Source organism: Aythya ferina, assembly GCF_964211825.1.
Source record: "Aythya ferina genome assembly, chromosome: 22".
NCBI classification, from domain to species: domain Eukaryota; kingdom Metazoa; phylum Chordata; class Aves; order Anseriformes; family Anatidae; genus Aythya; species Aythya ferina.
Window position 1 is genome coordinate 6,393,102 of NC_140320.1, and position 14,233 is coordinate 6,407,334.

A 14,233-nucleotide genomic window follows, 5' to 3' on the forward strand; every position below is an offset into this window, starting at 1 on the left:
GCAGCACAACATTTTACCACAGATGACAGAAGACCTCACACCCCCCGACTCAACAAAACCAATGCACGCTCCCTTGCAGCATTCTCCTGTTTGTCATAACAGCTGTTACAAACAGTTTTTGCTAGTCCAAAGAACTTGCTAGCATCCAGTATGTCCTCACCCATGGCACAATGGCTTTGTGCCAGAAGCGATGGCAGTTCAAGTTTTGCCTCGCCTTTGCTTTGTGTTGGATAAAATTACAAGATTTACACAGGTGCATTTTGTTCCAAGAAAGACACATGCAAGTTTAAGTGGCTACAAAAGGAGATAACATTACGTTTAAGTCTCATTTTTCAGCTGTATGCCTAAGACTAATAATAGAAATGTAAGCTTGCCATCTAAGTAGCATTTTAACACTCAAGAGAACTTAATTTCACAACTGATGGGGGTTATTTAATCCTTAGATGTCACCAAATTCTCCTTATTAAAAATGCAAACCAACTGGTGCTAAATGAAAGGCTGGAAAACAATGCAACAATCAAGATGCAGCAAATACACTGGTAGGGCAGATGAGCTGAGTTACTGGCTATTCAAGACTGGACAAAATTCATTGGTCAGCTGTGGGAAACAATTCATCAAGATGTCTTTGGAAAAGATGAGCCAGCTGTGAACAAAAATCTTTCATAATACTCCCTGCGATAGATCGGATGACCAAATTGACACACACGGTCTCAAGATATTAGAGTTTTCCTTTTTAGTGATGAGAGGGGGAGTTTGGGTATCTTCCTTTACACACCTCACCTGTTTATCTGCCAATTCCAGGCGCAGCTGAAGCAGCTGTAATCTCTTTAACTCTATTTGGAGCAGAGCTAGCAACTATCAAGGGCCAACTCTGCTTGTCCAAATGCAAAGACAAGAGCTCAAATAAAATTTTGAAGCACAGCTGCCTCTAAAAGTTTCTCCCCCAGAGGGTTCTGGTTTGAATAGTCCTCATAACACAGCAGAATAATTTGCCTTTGCTCAGTCATAGGCCTAAATTTGCTGGGGGAACATCTGATGTGTTCTCCAAGGGGCAGCTGGGACAGGTACGGATGCGCTCTGCCAGTGCCTTAATGAGGCGTGTGATACTCACAATTCTAACAAGTTCCTGAGATCAGCAATTTGCTCAAGGATTCATGGCTGGAAGGGCCTGAAGAGGCCTCCAGCACCCCTGGGGCACACGGGGCTCTTCCCGAGCAGGCCATACACGTTGGGTCCCTGCAGGCCAGGACCTGGTGTGGGACTCCAGCGGGCACCTGAGGCCTTTAGGCACAGCCCCTGCTGGAGGCCAGCAGCGGGACAGCTGCAACCTGAGCGCCTGCCAAATGAAAAAAATACACTATTTGTCATCGCTGCTTTAGAAAACTTCACATCTGAGGCAGAAACCAAGGGCAAAACTAATCAAAAGAATTCAGACGCTGCGCCTGGAACGGGGAGCGTGCGGGGGGGGGGGGGGGAGAGGAAGAATAGGGAACTTCTCTCATGGCTAAATTTAGTATGATTTTCATCTGCCTTGAAATGTCAGCACTCAGCAAGGAATAAAACAAGGTTAAAGAATGTGAAGTTGAAAGCGGATGTCTTAGTGTTTATCTACAAAAGCAGCACAACTTTTAACAGCATCATCCCAAGCGGACACGATGCGACTCCAAACTGCAGATCTGCATAATAAATCTCCACGTTCTCCTCTCTCCACAGAGGAAGCCTTGCCCTCACCCTGGTGGCTGCAGCTCTGCTCAATTTGTCAGGATCTCTGCAATCGACAGCTCCACTTCTCTTGCCGAATATTACCAGCAAATGTTTTTGCAGTTGGAATCCTCCTGATGCAGGGTGACAGCACTGTCATTATTACCAACGCTTTTGGCTCGAGCGTAAATGCACCCTGAAGGCCTTCAGGAAAAATCTTTGTTCTGCAGGCTCTCCTGGGAGCACTCAGCTGCTGCTTGCTCGGCGTCCTCAAATGCTGTCACGTCAAGCTGCCGCACGGCCGTGCCACCTCACACACCCACCTCCAAAATCACTAATCCTACAGGGGAACTACGGCACCATGCATGCTAACGTGGCTAGGAATGGCCAGATATCAAGTGCTATCAGCAGCTACTCTTCGTTGTCTCAGGCACCGGTGGCTCCTGAGGAGCAGCCAGGCAGCTTTTTGTTCCACGTGAGCCCACTCGTTACCCTGATGATGAGGAGGGGGAGTGTGCCCAGCACCATCCCCACTTGGTCCCAAGGAGCTCCTGCAGGTGCCCTCCTCCCCCAGGAGCACTGCGTAGCCAAGGTAACTCGGAAAAGATTCCGAAAGCTTTCCTTCCTCTGCAGCTCTCCCCAACTTTTGACACGAGTACACTACATATGGCTACTATTTTCTCCACTGCGTGTTTCATACCGCCGCCTGATAAAAACCCAAAAATCCCACACAAAGTCTGTGGACAGGATTGGAGTCGTGGTTATCTACCACGTATCACCTCGAAAAGAAATCTTGGGGGATTTGGCAAAGCAAGCAGAGAACGACCAGGAATCAAAACATGCTAGTGACTCATCTGTGGCATATAAGTAGAGAAAGGCACTGTATAAAAATGAAATGGATCCTAGGATGTTAATAAGCATCAGTGAGGATGAGATATCAGCACTACTTCTTCTGGAAAAAAAAAAAAAAAAGATAGCAGCTGCAATAAAGTCGCACAAATAAAGAGGTTTCTTGTGTTATTGATAAGTTTTACAAGTTTATTAATAAAGACTGCAAATTACCAGGCTAAAACCTGTCATTTTCTAATCAAATTTAATACTCACTTTCTTCCTACAGACACAAGATGATTTATCAATTTCTGTTTATCATAATTAGTTCAGAAGCAGTCTCCAGTTCCACACAAGATTAGATCTCCAGGGTCTTAGTGAGCAGCTCCTGCACCGGGCAGTCACACCTCAAACTCTGGGCAAGCCTGGAATTCCAAATCCTGGGTCATGACACCTAGGAACTGACAACTTTAATTGTAGAGTTTTATCTGTAGCAAAAAGCTGATGGAAACACTAAGTGCTGAAAAGAAATACCTTGGCTTGTATATTTCAACAGTGCTGTGTGTTTGACAGCTTCAGAGCTTCAGGCTTTGGGAGTTGCTTTATTTCAACCTCTAACAAACATCATCGATGCCTTAAAAAACCTTCTGAGCTGCTGATTCCATATGCAAGGATTAACTATCACAAGCACATCTCCCCAAGCAGCTGATAAGGAGTTACTCAGGGGCATTGCTGAGACTGAGGAGAAAGAAAGAAATAAAACTATTGTTCAGATATTTCTTAAAAAAAAAAAAAAAATGTATGAAGATTACTGTAACCCAGACAATGTTCTAACAAAGTCATCAGATTACTAAGTTTGGGAAAGCCTGAAGTACAGGTTCAGCACTGGTGTTTGTTTTCACTAGAACTGTATTAGATTAAAAGGGCCATGCTAATGTGACATTTTCCTATCACAAAGAAAACCCAATGCTAAAATTAGAACATAAATCAGGCACAAATATTCTTCCAGACATGCAATCAACTTTGCTTTCCACTTATCCTCCTTTATGCATCAAGGGGTTATATTAAATTCTATTATGTATCTGTTAACTGTAAGCATTGCTTCTTTATAACTTCAAGAGAGGTGCTGAAGCAGTTATAGCACTGCAAAATACATTAGGTTCACTGCAGATAAAGCAAGGTGATTAGAGTGCTTTGAAATATTCTTTTAAAACCAAGATTGAAAGATAAATCCTTTAGAGTCTGGGATACTTATCTAGACACATTCCAACTGCAAGGCACTATGGGGGGAAAAAAAAAATAAAGGGCTTGAAATGCAGCATCAGCTCATAAAAGCAATAGTGTTTGCACTGAAAATAACATTACAAGCCAAGCAGCTATTTGGTAACCAGCAGACAGCTTTAAGTATAGATTGCACATATACAAACTTCTAATTAATACAGTCAACTTCAGCCAAACTCTATAAAATATTATCAAAATGCATACAAATATGTCCAGACCAACACATCCAACTAGCACCTCACTTTCTGCTAGAATCTCAGTTTCCTAATTTAGCAGGCAACAGGCATCATACCAAAAGTTGACTCATGGTATCCGAGGAACCAAAAATATCCACATCCTTTGGAAGTCATGAGCCATTCACCTGATTTGCTTAGCATCTCTAAACCACAGAGAAACTCCCCACGAACTGAGTTGAAATTTCAAGACTATCATGGAAAGTTACTGAACCTAGTATGAATACAAACTTTGAATCCATATGCTATGAAATATAAATAGGCCACAATAGGCTTCCCAAATTAAACAGTACATTTTATAGCGTATCAGAACTTAGCACATTAATAATTAGCATTTTCTTTGTCCCAACTTCAATGAATTTATATCATCCTTCAACACTGTTTAGCTAAAGCAAATAAAAAACAAGAAAATCACATTACTTGTTCCAATCCATACAAAATGATCTGGATATTCACGTTCAAATTTGCTATCATGGATTAGCTGAAGGCAATTACTTGACTTGCTGAATTCTTTTACAATAATTTAAAAAGAGAATTCAAGTCTTTTCTAATAAGAAAAATGAAATCCCATTAGTTGCATCTCCAATGTATATTAACATTCCTTTTGTTTAGAAAGGTTAATATCCCCCAAATAAAGGAGCACAGACTGCCTGTTAAAATAATTACATCGTGACATTTCGGAAAGGTTGGCAGATAGACATGGTTTCAAGCAAAGAAAAAACAAAATAAGGAGGCTTTTTTTTTTTATTATTTAAATTATCCAAATAATATGAAAGGCATTGGCAACTCCCATCATGCTAACAGCTTTCACGGAGGTTTTCTTGTATGATACTTTTTGCCCTAAAGGAAACACTTTAAGATCCCAGTATCTAGCAATTTGCAGGGTAAACCTGAAGCCAGCCAACATTACAACATCAACATCCATTCCAACTGCTAGCATAAGGTACACGGGTAGCCTCAACACTTACCTTCCAGCTAGCAGCTTTAGAGGGTTGTATTTACCACACGTGAAGATCAGATTTTTTTTTTTCCTTTTTACAACACTGTTTGCTGAAATGCACAAATCAGTAAAAAAACCTCAACCCACCATGAAGCAAAGGTTACATCATGACCCGTGAAAGATGAAAGGGGAGGTGAAGTGGCTGTGATGACCTGACAACGCTCAGGTGCCATACTGAGCTAGGCTCAACAGCTGCACTGCAAAGTAATTGAAGGCACATGTGAAGGAACGAGAGCAAATGCAACAAACATTCAAATTTCAGTAAAAACATGCTAATTATGATATGAATCGAACACTTAGTAATTAGCAACCTACATACGCTTAAAATTTTGCGGTTTGAGGAATTTCATTTTAAGAGCTTGGGGATTAAAAACTGGTAAAGGTGGTGCCAACATGGGCTCTGTGCCCCAGTACTTTGATGCAAGCCCTTTGCAGCTGCTGGGCTGTGTCGCAAAGCAGCCAGACCATGTAGACAAATACCACCACGGATCAATTCTTTTGTAACTGAATGGATTTCCTGGTAATCTTCCCACTACTTGTTTAACAAATTCCTGTGCAGAAGAGTAAATAAATACTACACCTGTTCATTTTTCATCTCGGATGACATGCATTTACACGAAGCAGTGTAGATGGGAGAATTCCCTCTCCTCCTTCCCTGATTTTTCAAGAAATGGATTAGCTTTGGGCCTCCAAAAAAAATCATGTTTTTCTTTAGCACCATTTGTGGATTCCTGGAGAAATCAGTTCTCTTCATTGTATGAAATATTTGCATATTTCAAAGTGTTTCAAAAGCAACAAATGTTACAGTTTCCAAATGATTTTGGAACATGCACATATAATTAGCCCTGTCTAACAAATCTGCTCATGACTACAGTAGTAAACAAGCAAATTGAAGCCAAACCTGTTTCAGAGACATCAAATGTCAAGGACTAACTCCTATTCTAACAATTCAGTCAAAGCGTGGAAGGTAATATTTCTTGGGGTTTCTTTGCTTTGACTAAACAGTGCTGAAGGATAAGATGCACTTGATGCAGCAAGTTTTCACATGCAGTAAAGTGCCCTGTTTAGTTCATGTGGTCTACCATGGTTATTCTGTTTCAGCTTGCAGTGGATTGAAGGCCATACCAGGATTACAAAAAAACCTCTGCAAAACACTCCCGAAGAGTTGTCATGAGCTTCAGGGCCCATCCTTCCCTGGGGATGTATGTGTGCATGAGGGCAGGAAGCAAGCAGTTAATATATTGCTGTAAGTTAACTTATGCTATCCAATTTTAAAAGTAACTTAAACAAATCTGCTTCTGATTATAGTAGTTAGCAACCGATTTTAAGCCAAACCTGTTTTTGCGACCTCAAGTCAAGGTCCAACTCCTACTCAGCAGCATCTCAAGCTGCAAGCCATTTCGGTAGGCATCTCCACCCCCACAAAAGCCGCTTTGTGACAGCAGGGCGCTGCACCCGCTGCACAGCCACCGCCTGCTTGTGCCGCAGGACGACTCGGAGCTGAAGAGCTGCAGCTCCCGAGCCAGCTCCAGCTCCAGTAAATGATGGCAATGCGATTTTCAGAGTGACAATCTCAAAAAACTGAAGACACACAAACAGTGAATAAAAGATGCATCTCATCATTCATAAAAAGCCAATAATGTTCAACAGCTTTCTCGGTGGTTATCTTGCAGGAGGAGGAACTCTCCACTGCGAGCCATCCATTACACACAGGCAACCGAAGCCAACCTTCCTCCAAAGAGCTGGCTCGCAGCAACTACACCAAGCTCAGGTGGATTTGAGCTGTTTTCTTAACACACTCTAGACTTTTTTGGGCTCAGTGTTCCTCGTCCACTCACGTCTGATCACAGACATACTTACAAGAAAAAGAAAGGACTTTAATATTGGCAAGGTTAACAAGGTCACAAATCAAAATGGAGCATGAGCCACTGTGTCATGGGGACCACCTGGCACAGCCTCAGCATTATTTTCTGTGCCTATTACTGATGGAAGATTATGGAGCAGTGAAAAGCCAAACTTGACTGTAGAAACTGTGACAGGGAAAGCAAATATCTTTGAATTCTGAAGTCGAGAAGTATTTCTGGGAAAAGTGAAACAACTGCCACTGAACCCCACCGTTTTCACACGCACTTAGCAATGAAGGCCAATTCAAAACATCTTGGTTTAAGTGGAGTTCATTACAGAAGATGACGCACGGTGTGAGAACAGTAATGTAATAGTCAGTCATCTTGCCTTTCAAGTCTGAAATTAGTAGAGAGAAAATTACATTTTTACAGAAGTCTGTTCAAGATGACTTCCACAACATTATACCAAAATACTAAATTGTAAGAATGTTTAATACTGACGTTAAAAATCAATCTTTTCTTATTGCCTCTTCCATGAGATTGGAATAAAGGCTGCCTTCATACTAAAAAGGTCATGTTTGCATTTCTGGTAAACACAATGCATTGTTTTTTCCTCTCCATCCAATATGCTCAAGTGAGTCACATCTGGCTGACTTGTCAAAAGATAGTGAAAGTTTGAGGAAATGGTGTTCCACAGATGTTGCAGACTAAAAATAGCCTTTTCACAAATGATAACAATTTTCCAGCTCAGTGGCCAAATATACCGCTCAAAGACACGTATTGCCAATAGAGATTCATTGCAGATGGTAAGTTAAGCAACTTGTTTCTTGTACCATTATAACTTCTCCCTGCTACCAGATTTTGATCATAACCAAATAAAAACTTTCCCGAATTTCAAATCCTACTTAAAAGCCTATTTAAGAACTTCAGCTTCATCTGATCTGACAATCTACCTCAATATCGTCCCCTTTCCAAACAGATGGATCATCCTCACGCTATCCATACTAATAAAGTTATTCCTTGCTGAGTAGAGCAAGGCCATGGGTTGGCAGAACCTCTAGATAAATTATTCATCTCAGTCAATTTTCATCCAGAACTGCAGGCCAGTAGAATAGTACTGCTAGGTTTATTAAAGAACACTTATCTGGGCAAGATGCTTATGCTGACAAAATTGTTGTTTGAGAAGTACAGCACAGGTTTCTCCTCTGTTCATAAAAGTCTAGGGTAAAAGGACCAGCGGGAGCCTCGTACAAAAGGGCTATCTCAAACAAGGAACCTCAGCTTCTAATTCTCTTCTTCCATCTCTTCTAGTTCAAACCTGCAGGAATAGCTCAGATGTTATAAAAAGGTGTTTCAAAACTGAGATTTTTAAGAGGCTGGGAAGACATGCATCATGCATGCACTCATACCTGTGTATTTACACCTTTGCAAGCAGACAACTCTAGCAATTGTACCAACCATTCCTGCATCAGCTCAAAAATTTTATTTTCAACACTGAGTTAGCATGAGCTCTTCATTGTCTCTTCACCCCAATCCCTCCATTCTATTCACATAAGACTGCTGGCAGCATTTCATCGTGGGTTGGCAGCCCCTGCAGGGAGCAGGGCTCTCCCTCAGATGCCTCCGACAGGCACTGGCTGCACCCAGCCTCACCCAGTGTGGCTCACCACGCATCCTCACTGCAGGCTCTTCTCTCCTGTCTTCACACAAACCCTCCAGTAGCATGAAGAAGGGTTTACATTTACCCAGTAAAGCACCAGGAAAAAAAAAAAAAAAAAAAAGATGCAATGCCTTGGCTTCCTGCTGAACAAGCGAGGAAGGAGTACTCTAGAAATCCAGGCAACACTTACGGGGAATTTAGCAGCAATGAAGATAGAGCACTGCAAGTCCAGCTTTGCAGTGAGGTAGTTCTTCCTAAGCCTGAAAATAAACTCTGTATCACATACATTATTTCAAAGGAAGGAAATACTACTACTGCCTCACCACGCATCTGAGATCTATCTTAAAGTATAAAAAATATGCAAGCCCTTAACTTCCAAAGGATTAATTTTCAAATCAGCTACCTGTAATAAAAACAGTTGTTCTCCTGCAAATTAATCAGTAGAAGAAAACTGCAGATTTTGCATCTTTGGATAGCATCTTTCAAAGCTGTATCTCAACAGGAATACAGAAAAATAATCATGTTTTAGTGCCGACCAATAAATAATAGAAAGAATAAAGCACAGACAAAGCAATTTCTGCAAGCACTGCTAGGACTGCTTCTACAGTTATTGATAGCAAAAAACCTGAATATGAACAACATCAGACTAGCGAAAATACGAAAAATCTTCCGGAAAAAAAAAAAATCTATAAAGTGAATACGGATATCCTACTGGCATCTAACTTAGAACTCTGCAGAGGATAAAACCACCTCAAGACCCGATGCATTTACTGTTGAAAATTCTTTACATTCCATGACTAAATCATAAACGCTACAGTAGTATTTCAATCTCAGATTCTGCTGATGTTCACAAACTGAGCTGTATTTGTGTAGTTTATGCTGTCAGCAGAACCCCTAGACTGAACACCATGTCATTCATAAGATAAAGTGTCCAAAAGGCAATTCACCAGGTCTTAAAAAGGGAAGAGTGATGACCTCAATCCCCTTAGGAAGGCTGTCTCCCTAAAATGTCTCCGAAAAGTGAGAATAATGGATTCTGCGGGAATCTATCATCTCTTACTTAAGTGGCCAGACTTAATGCGTAGCATACTGCACTTTCGCCTTAAATTATTCAGCATTTAAATTGATCTCTGTCCTTCATACCAGCTGCTCACGTAGGGACACACAACATATGTACATACAGATTCAGGCAGTAAAGCAGCCTGTTTCGTTATAACTCCTGGTTACAGGCTGCTTAAGAGGCATCACCGCAGCAAGCACGCGTGTGCTTTGTTTAAGCAACTCTCTGCTCTGCTGTACTAGTACCTGCAAGTACTTGCAAGTACTCCTTGTGTTGCCGACTCCAGTACATGTTATCCAAAGCTGAAGCTGTTACTTACAATTTGTATTCCTTTGCTTCTTTCTGCAGGACCGTGATTCAGTAGCTCTGCTTCTTAATGCAAAGAGTCTAGATTTAGATGTCACAGTTATTAAACAGCCACAAAAAAAAGTTAATTTTGCTCCCTTTTATTTCTCCTACCACCCTCTGCAATGTTGAGCTAATTTAGAAATTCACAGTCTATCTCCTTTGTGGCAGGGAGGGGAAAAATGAGGAGGCAGTGGGCTGCAGACAGCCGAGAAAGTAACTGAACTGCACCACAGCCACCACGATGACCGAAACCTGAACACGAGGGATTCTTACTCAACACAACCCTTTGTGTTTGGTTTTCTGGTTGCTGCTTGAATTCACAAGCCATATAAATGTTTGGAAGAAGGCATTTGTTAAATCTTTTATAAGCGTCAATTTAACTGATGGAAAGCAGCAGATATTTTTCCTTACTGCTGCAGTAAGAAAACACAAAAGAATTTAAAAAAAAAAAAAAAATCCCACAGCAGCTTTTTCCCTCCAGGGAAGATGGGTATTTGATATTCTAAGTATTTCTACAGCAAAACTGCAGGGAAACAAAGAGACGGCATCTCGGGAGCTCCGTGCACACTGTGTAACTGAGGGAAATGCTCTTCTTCCCCCCTTTCCCAGCCCACCTCTGGGTGTTAACAGGCACCCGTCTGCTCCAGTCTGCCCACAGCTCCCCAGTTCAGCGGACAGAGGCGTCCAAATAGCGCAGTACCGAGACTGAAAGACTCAGGCTGGAGCAGAGGGAGCAGGAACTGCAGCAGCAAATTCTTTATTATGGTTAACAACCACGACGCTACTGCAATCCTGATAGCATGGCCTGTTTCCTATCCCCACGCCTCAGACGGATACCCAGCACCAATGGAATGAAATGTGTCTATGTGGATGCAATGTAAGAGGAAAGGAAGCAACATCCCTAGCTCTTGATAGCCTTGGAAATGCGTAGCAAAGCCACAGCATCCCAACTGGTTACCTGCGGCAGCAGCTGAGCTTGTGGTTTCCTCCTTAAGAGCTGGAGAGCTGCAGGAGGCACAGGAACACCAACAGCAGAACACACCATAAATAAACATCTCGGAGAGAAAGTTTTGTAACATCTACTATGCCTGTCACATACCAATGTTCTGTGCAGAGACAGATGGTCTAGGCTTCTATTAGCAATGAATAATGAGATGTGAAGTGAAAGGTGTGAGATGCTATTTAACCTTGCTTCCCCCCAACATCGTAAGTCCCGAACTGTACAGCATTTGATATTTTTGTGGTTATAAAACACCAAGAGCAGCAATATCACAAGTTAGCTAAGCACCAGCTATTTCACTATCTTTTAAACCAAATCTGTTCCTATTCCTTTAGCTTTCTTCAATATCAGCTGAACTGTCTGCAATAAAACAATGCAATAGCCAGCTGTGATTAAAAGGAGCTACCCAGTGAGCAACCCACCATCCTAAGAAGCAAAGCAATCCACACCAGACGTTTCTCCACCAACACCCAATATTACCTTCATTAATCAAGGGGCCCTGAAGCAGCCGTTCTGACTTTACAACAGATCCAGAGATGAGCTAAACTAGTGAGAAGTGGTAAAGGAGACGAACAGGGAACAGCCTCACCTGTCCTCACTATGTCCCCTCCAACTCGTGCCCTGGTACTAGTACTGGTGTGCCTGCACAGCGAGGTAGCATCCCAAACTGAAAACTAACCTGGCAGGAGGTGTAAAAACCAGGCATCTCCTCTCAGCTGGGTTCGTGCTTGGTTCACTGCAGTTGTGCATTCTCTAAAATGACACAACCTGCACAGAAACTGAACTTGCTCATGCTGGAGAGGACATCGGAAGAAAATAATGGTCTCCAAATTGCAGCTACACAAGAGGTAGCTGCAATGAAAATATACTGCTCTGCATAGACATTACAGATCTGGCAAACTGCAACAGGTTTAAACCACAGCGTGGCAGGTTTATTCAAGCATGAAAAAAACCCACAGAAATAGATTGCTTAAGGCAGTCAGAGCAGTTTTAAAAACAAGCTGATGATGACTGCCTGTCAGGAATGGGTTGGGGAAACCTGATCCCAGCCCAGGCAACAAGGGCAGGGACAAGATGACTTTGAAAGACCATGAAGTCATCTTCCAGCTCAGGACACACTGGCCTAAGCCAGCAGAATTTACAGAAAATTGTAACTGAAAGAAATTATTCGGAGATGAAGGATCGAGTTAAAGCGAGTGACAGACCCCCGCAACTCTGTTCTGCTAAGAAGGACTCCTGCTACTTACGAGGGTGGCTATGGAGTTAAACTTCAAATTAAGAAAAAGGATAGGAAAGCACTCATTTTAACTGGTTCACACCATCTCCAAACAAACTCAACCACTATTATCTATCTGTGGTAACTTGCTGAAGCAGAGAGAACTCCCCCACCCCGAGGCCCATCACAAGGTAACCTTTGCCATATTTATCAGATGGCACAAACCCATCTTTGCAATCACTGCTCTGTGTTAATTGAACAGTCTGCAAAACATACAAGCAAATTGCAAGAAAGAATTTATTAAAAAGACAAGCGTTCTGTAATGTAGGCAGTTCCTAAAGCTGTACTTGATATGCACAACCTTCTTCCAAGGCTACTCAGTTCTTTTGACATATATGCAGCAGTTCTTTCAACTATTTACCTAATTTTACTTAAAAACATAGGTTATGAACTAATTTCAGCTTGCCAACCAATTTACTAGTTTATACACCTTCTAAATTCAAACAGACAAGTAATAGCTGTCGCCTGCCATGAAAGCCAACCAATTCCGAAAAACCTCTGAAGAATTCCAGAGCACAGCTACGCTCTCTGGCCTGCTTCATAGCTTAAAAACATGCATGTTTGCGTATTGTACTCTCCTTTATTAGCTTATACAAATAGGATGAGTAACTCAAACCATCAAGCCATATACATTCTCTAGCCTTTTTGCATATCTCTAGCAAATCAGCAATTAAACACACAAGAAAGCCTGCGACTGAATGTTCCTACAATTCAGCTCTCTGTACTGCCGGAGCCCAACATTATGCAGAACTACAATGTCACTGCAAGTGGAGATTCCTCTCAAGCCCGTCTACCACACATCAGAACAAGTATCAGCACATCTGCTCATTTGCTACTTGTTACATCAGAGACACTAAGCTTTTAGGAATAAATCATCTAAAACTATTTAAAACATTTTGTTCAGATTAATGGGCTATTTTGTACAAAAACACAGTCCCTAGAGTCATGTGCATTTGCAAACATGCTTGCATAACCAGTTTTAGCGATTTGTAGACAAAAATTTGGCAACATGATACATTTATCCAGGGAATACACATTATGTTTTACTTAGATAAATACACATAATTGCTATTCCCCATCTATTTTCAGCAGCTCCATTACTAGTTGAATTGACTAATAATCACAAGGGTTCACTACCTTCACACTGGAGAAGGTCAAACCTGCTAGGTGGGAAAGGATGTTTCCTCTTTTAGGCGTACAGAGGCTTTAAAAAGGTTTCTGGGATCACAAGACACTCATACAAGGCTGTAACTCTCAGCTACCTTCAAAATCCACTACTAATAATGTTGTCCACAGCAACCTCTCTGCCCTTTTTCTCTGAATTTCAGTGACAGTAATCCATAGGATCTGCTTTGTTTTGTCTTTATTAAGAAGTGGTGGTTTGCAGGTGCACTACACATTTTTAAGGGAATCCTTAGGTGGACACACTGCACTGGAATTCAAGGCTTTGTGAACAAATAGGAAAAAAATTAAAATGCAGTGGACAGTGACATTACTAAAAAGCCACACAGTAAAGAGTGGTTTACATCCTTATAAGAAACTGCCCTTCATCTGAGAAGTTTACTTTTTCAGTTGGAAAATTACAAAATAGCAAAAAGTGAAGTGATTATAGAAAGTCTACATCTGTTTTTAACTACTTCATTAGTATCAAGTTGTTTTGTTTCCTTCCCAAATTACAGATCCGTCCCAAATCGATTCCATATTGATCTCATGTTAATGAAAGACCAACTAGAAATCTATACTGAGAAGATTAGCAGGGAAAACTGGAATTAGCAATGCCTCCATAAACCGGCATAACAACAGGCTAGAGGCTCATATCCATCCCACTCCATTACCTTTGGAGGATGTGAAGATGCTATTTGCACTGACTAAAACTTCATTAACACCACAAAAAGGAAAGCATCATGTGATTTTGTCTTTAGCTATCTTTTAAACCCGAATTAAAGACCTAAAACCTCCAAACTACTCATTAAGTAGAAATAGAGCCTACTTACCGAGACAG

The 14,233-nt window shown here is 41.5% G+C and overlaps 1 protein-coding gene and 1 long non-coding RNA gene across 10 annotated transcripts in view; both read right to left on the bottom strand.

Annotated features, from left to right (window-relative positions):
- Nucleotides 1-14,233, bottom strand: part of CADM1 (cell adhesion molecule 1) — a 176,486-nt gene that overhangs the window by 106,179 nt on the left and 56,074 nt on the right. The window lies entirely within an intron of this gene.
- Nucleotides 2,843-5,333, bottom strand: LOC311422515. 2 transcript variants are annotated; one of them, XR_014685397.1, is made up of 3 exons: nt 5,012-5,333; nt 3,064-3,267; nt 2,843-2,954 (listed from the first exon to the last, which is right to left on the bottom strand). It is a non-coding gene; the product is annotated as an uncharacterized lncRNA (long non-coding RNA). The 2 variants fall into 2 exon arrangements; XR_014685398.1 differs by having other exon boundaries at nt 2,901-2,983.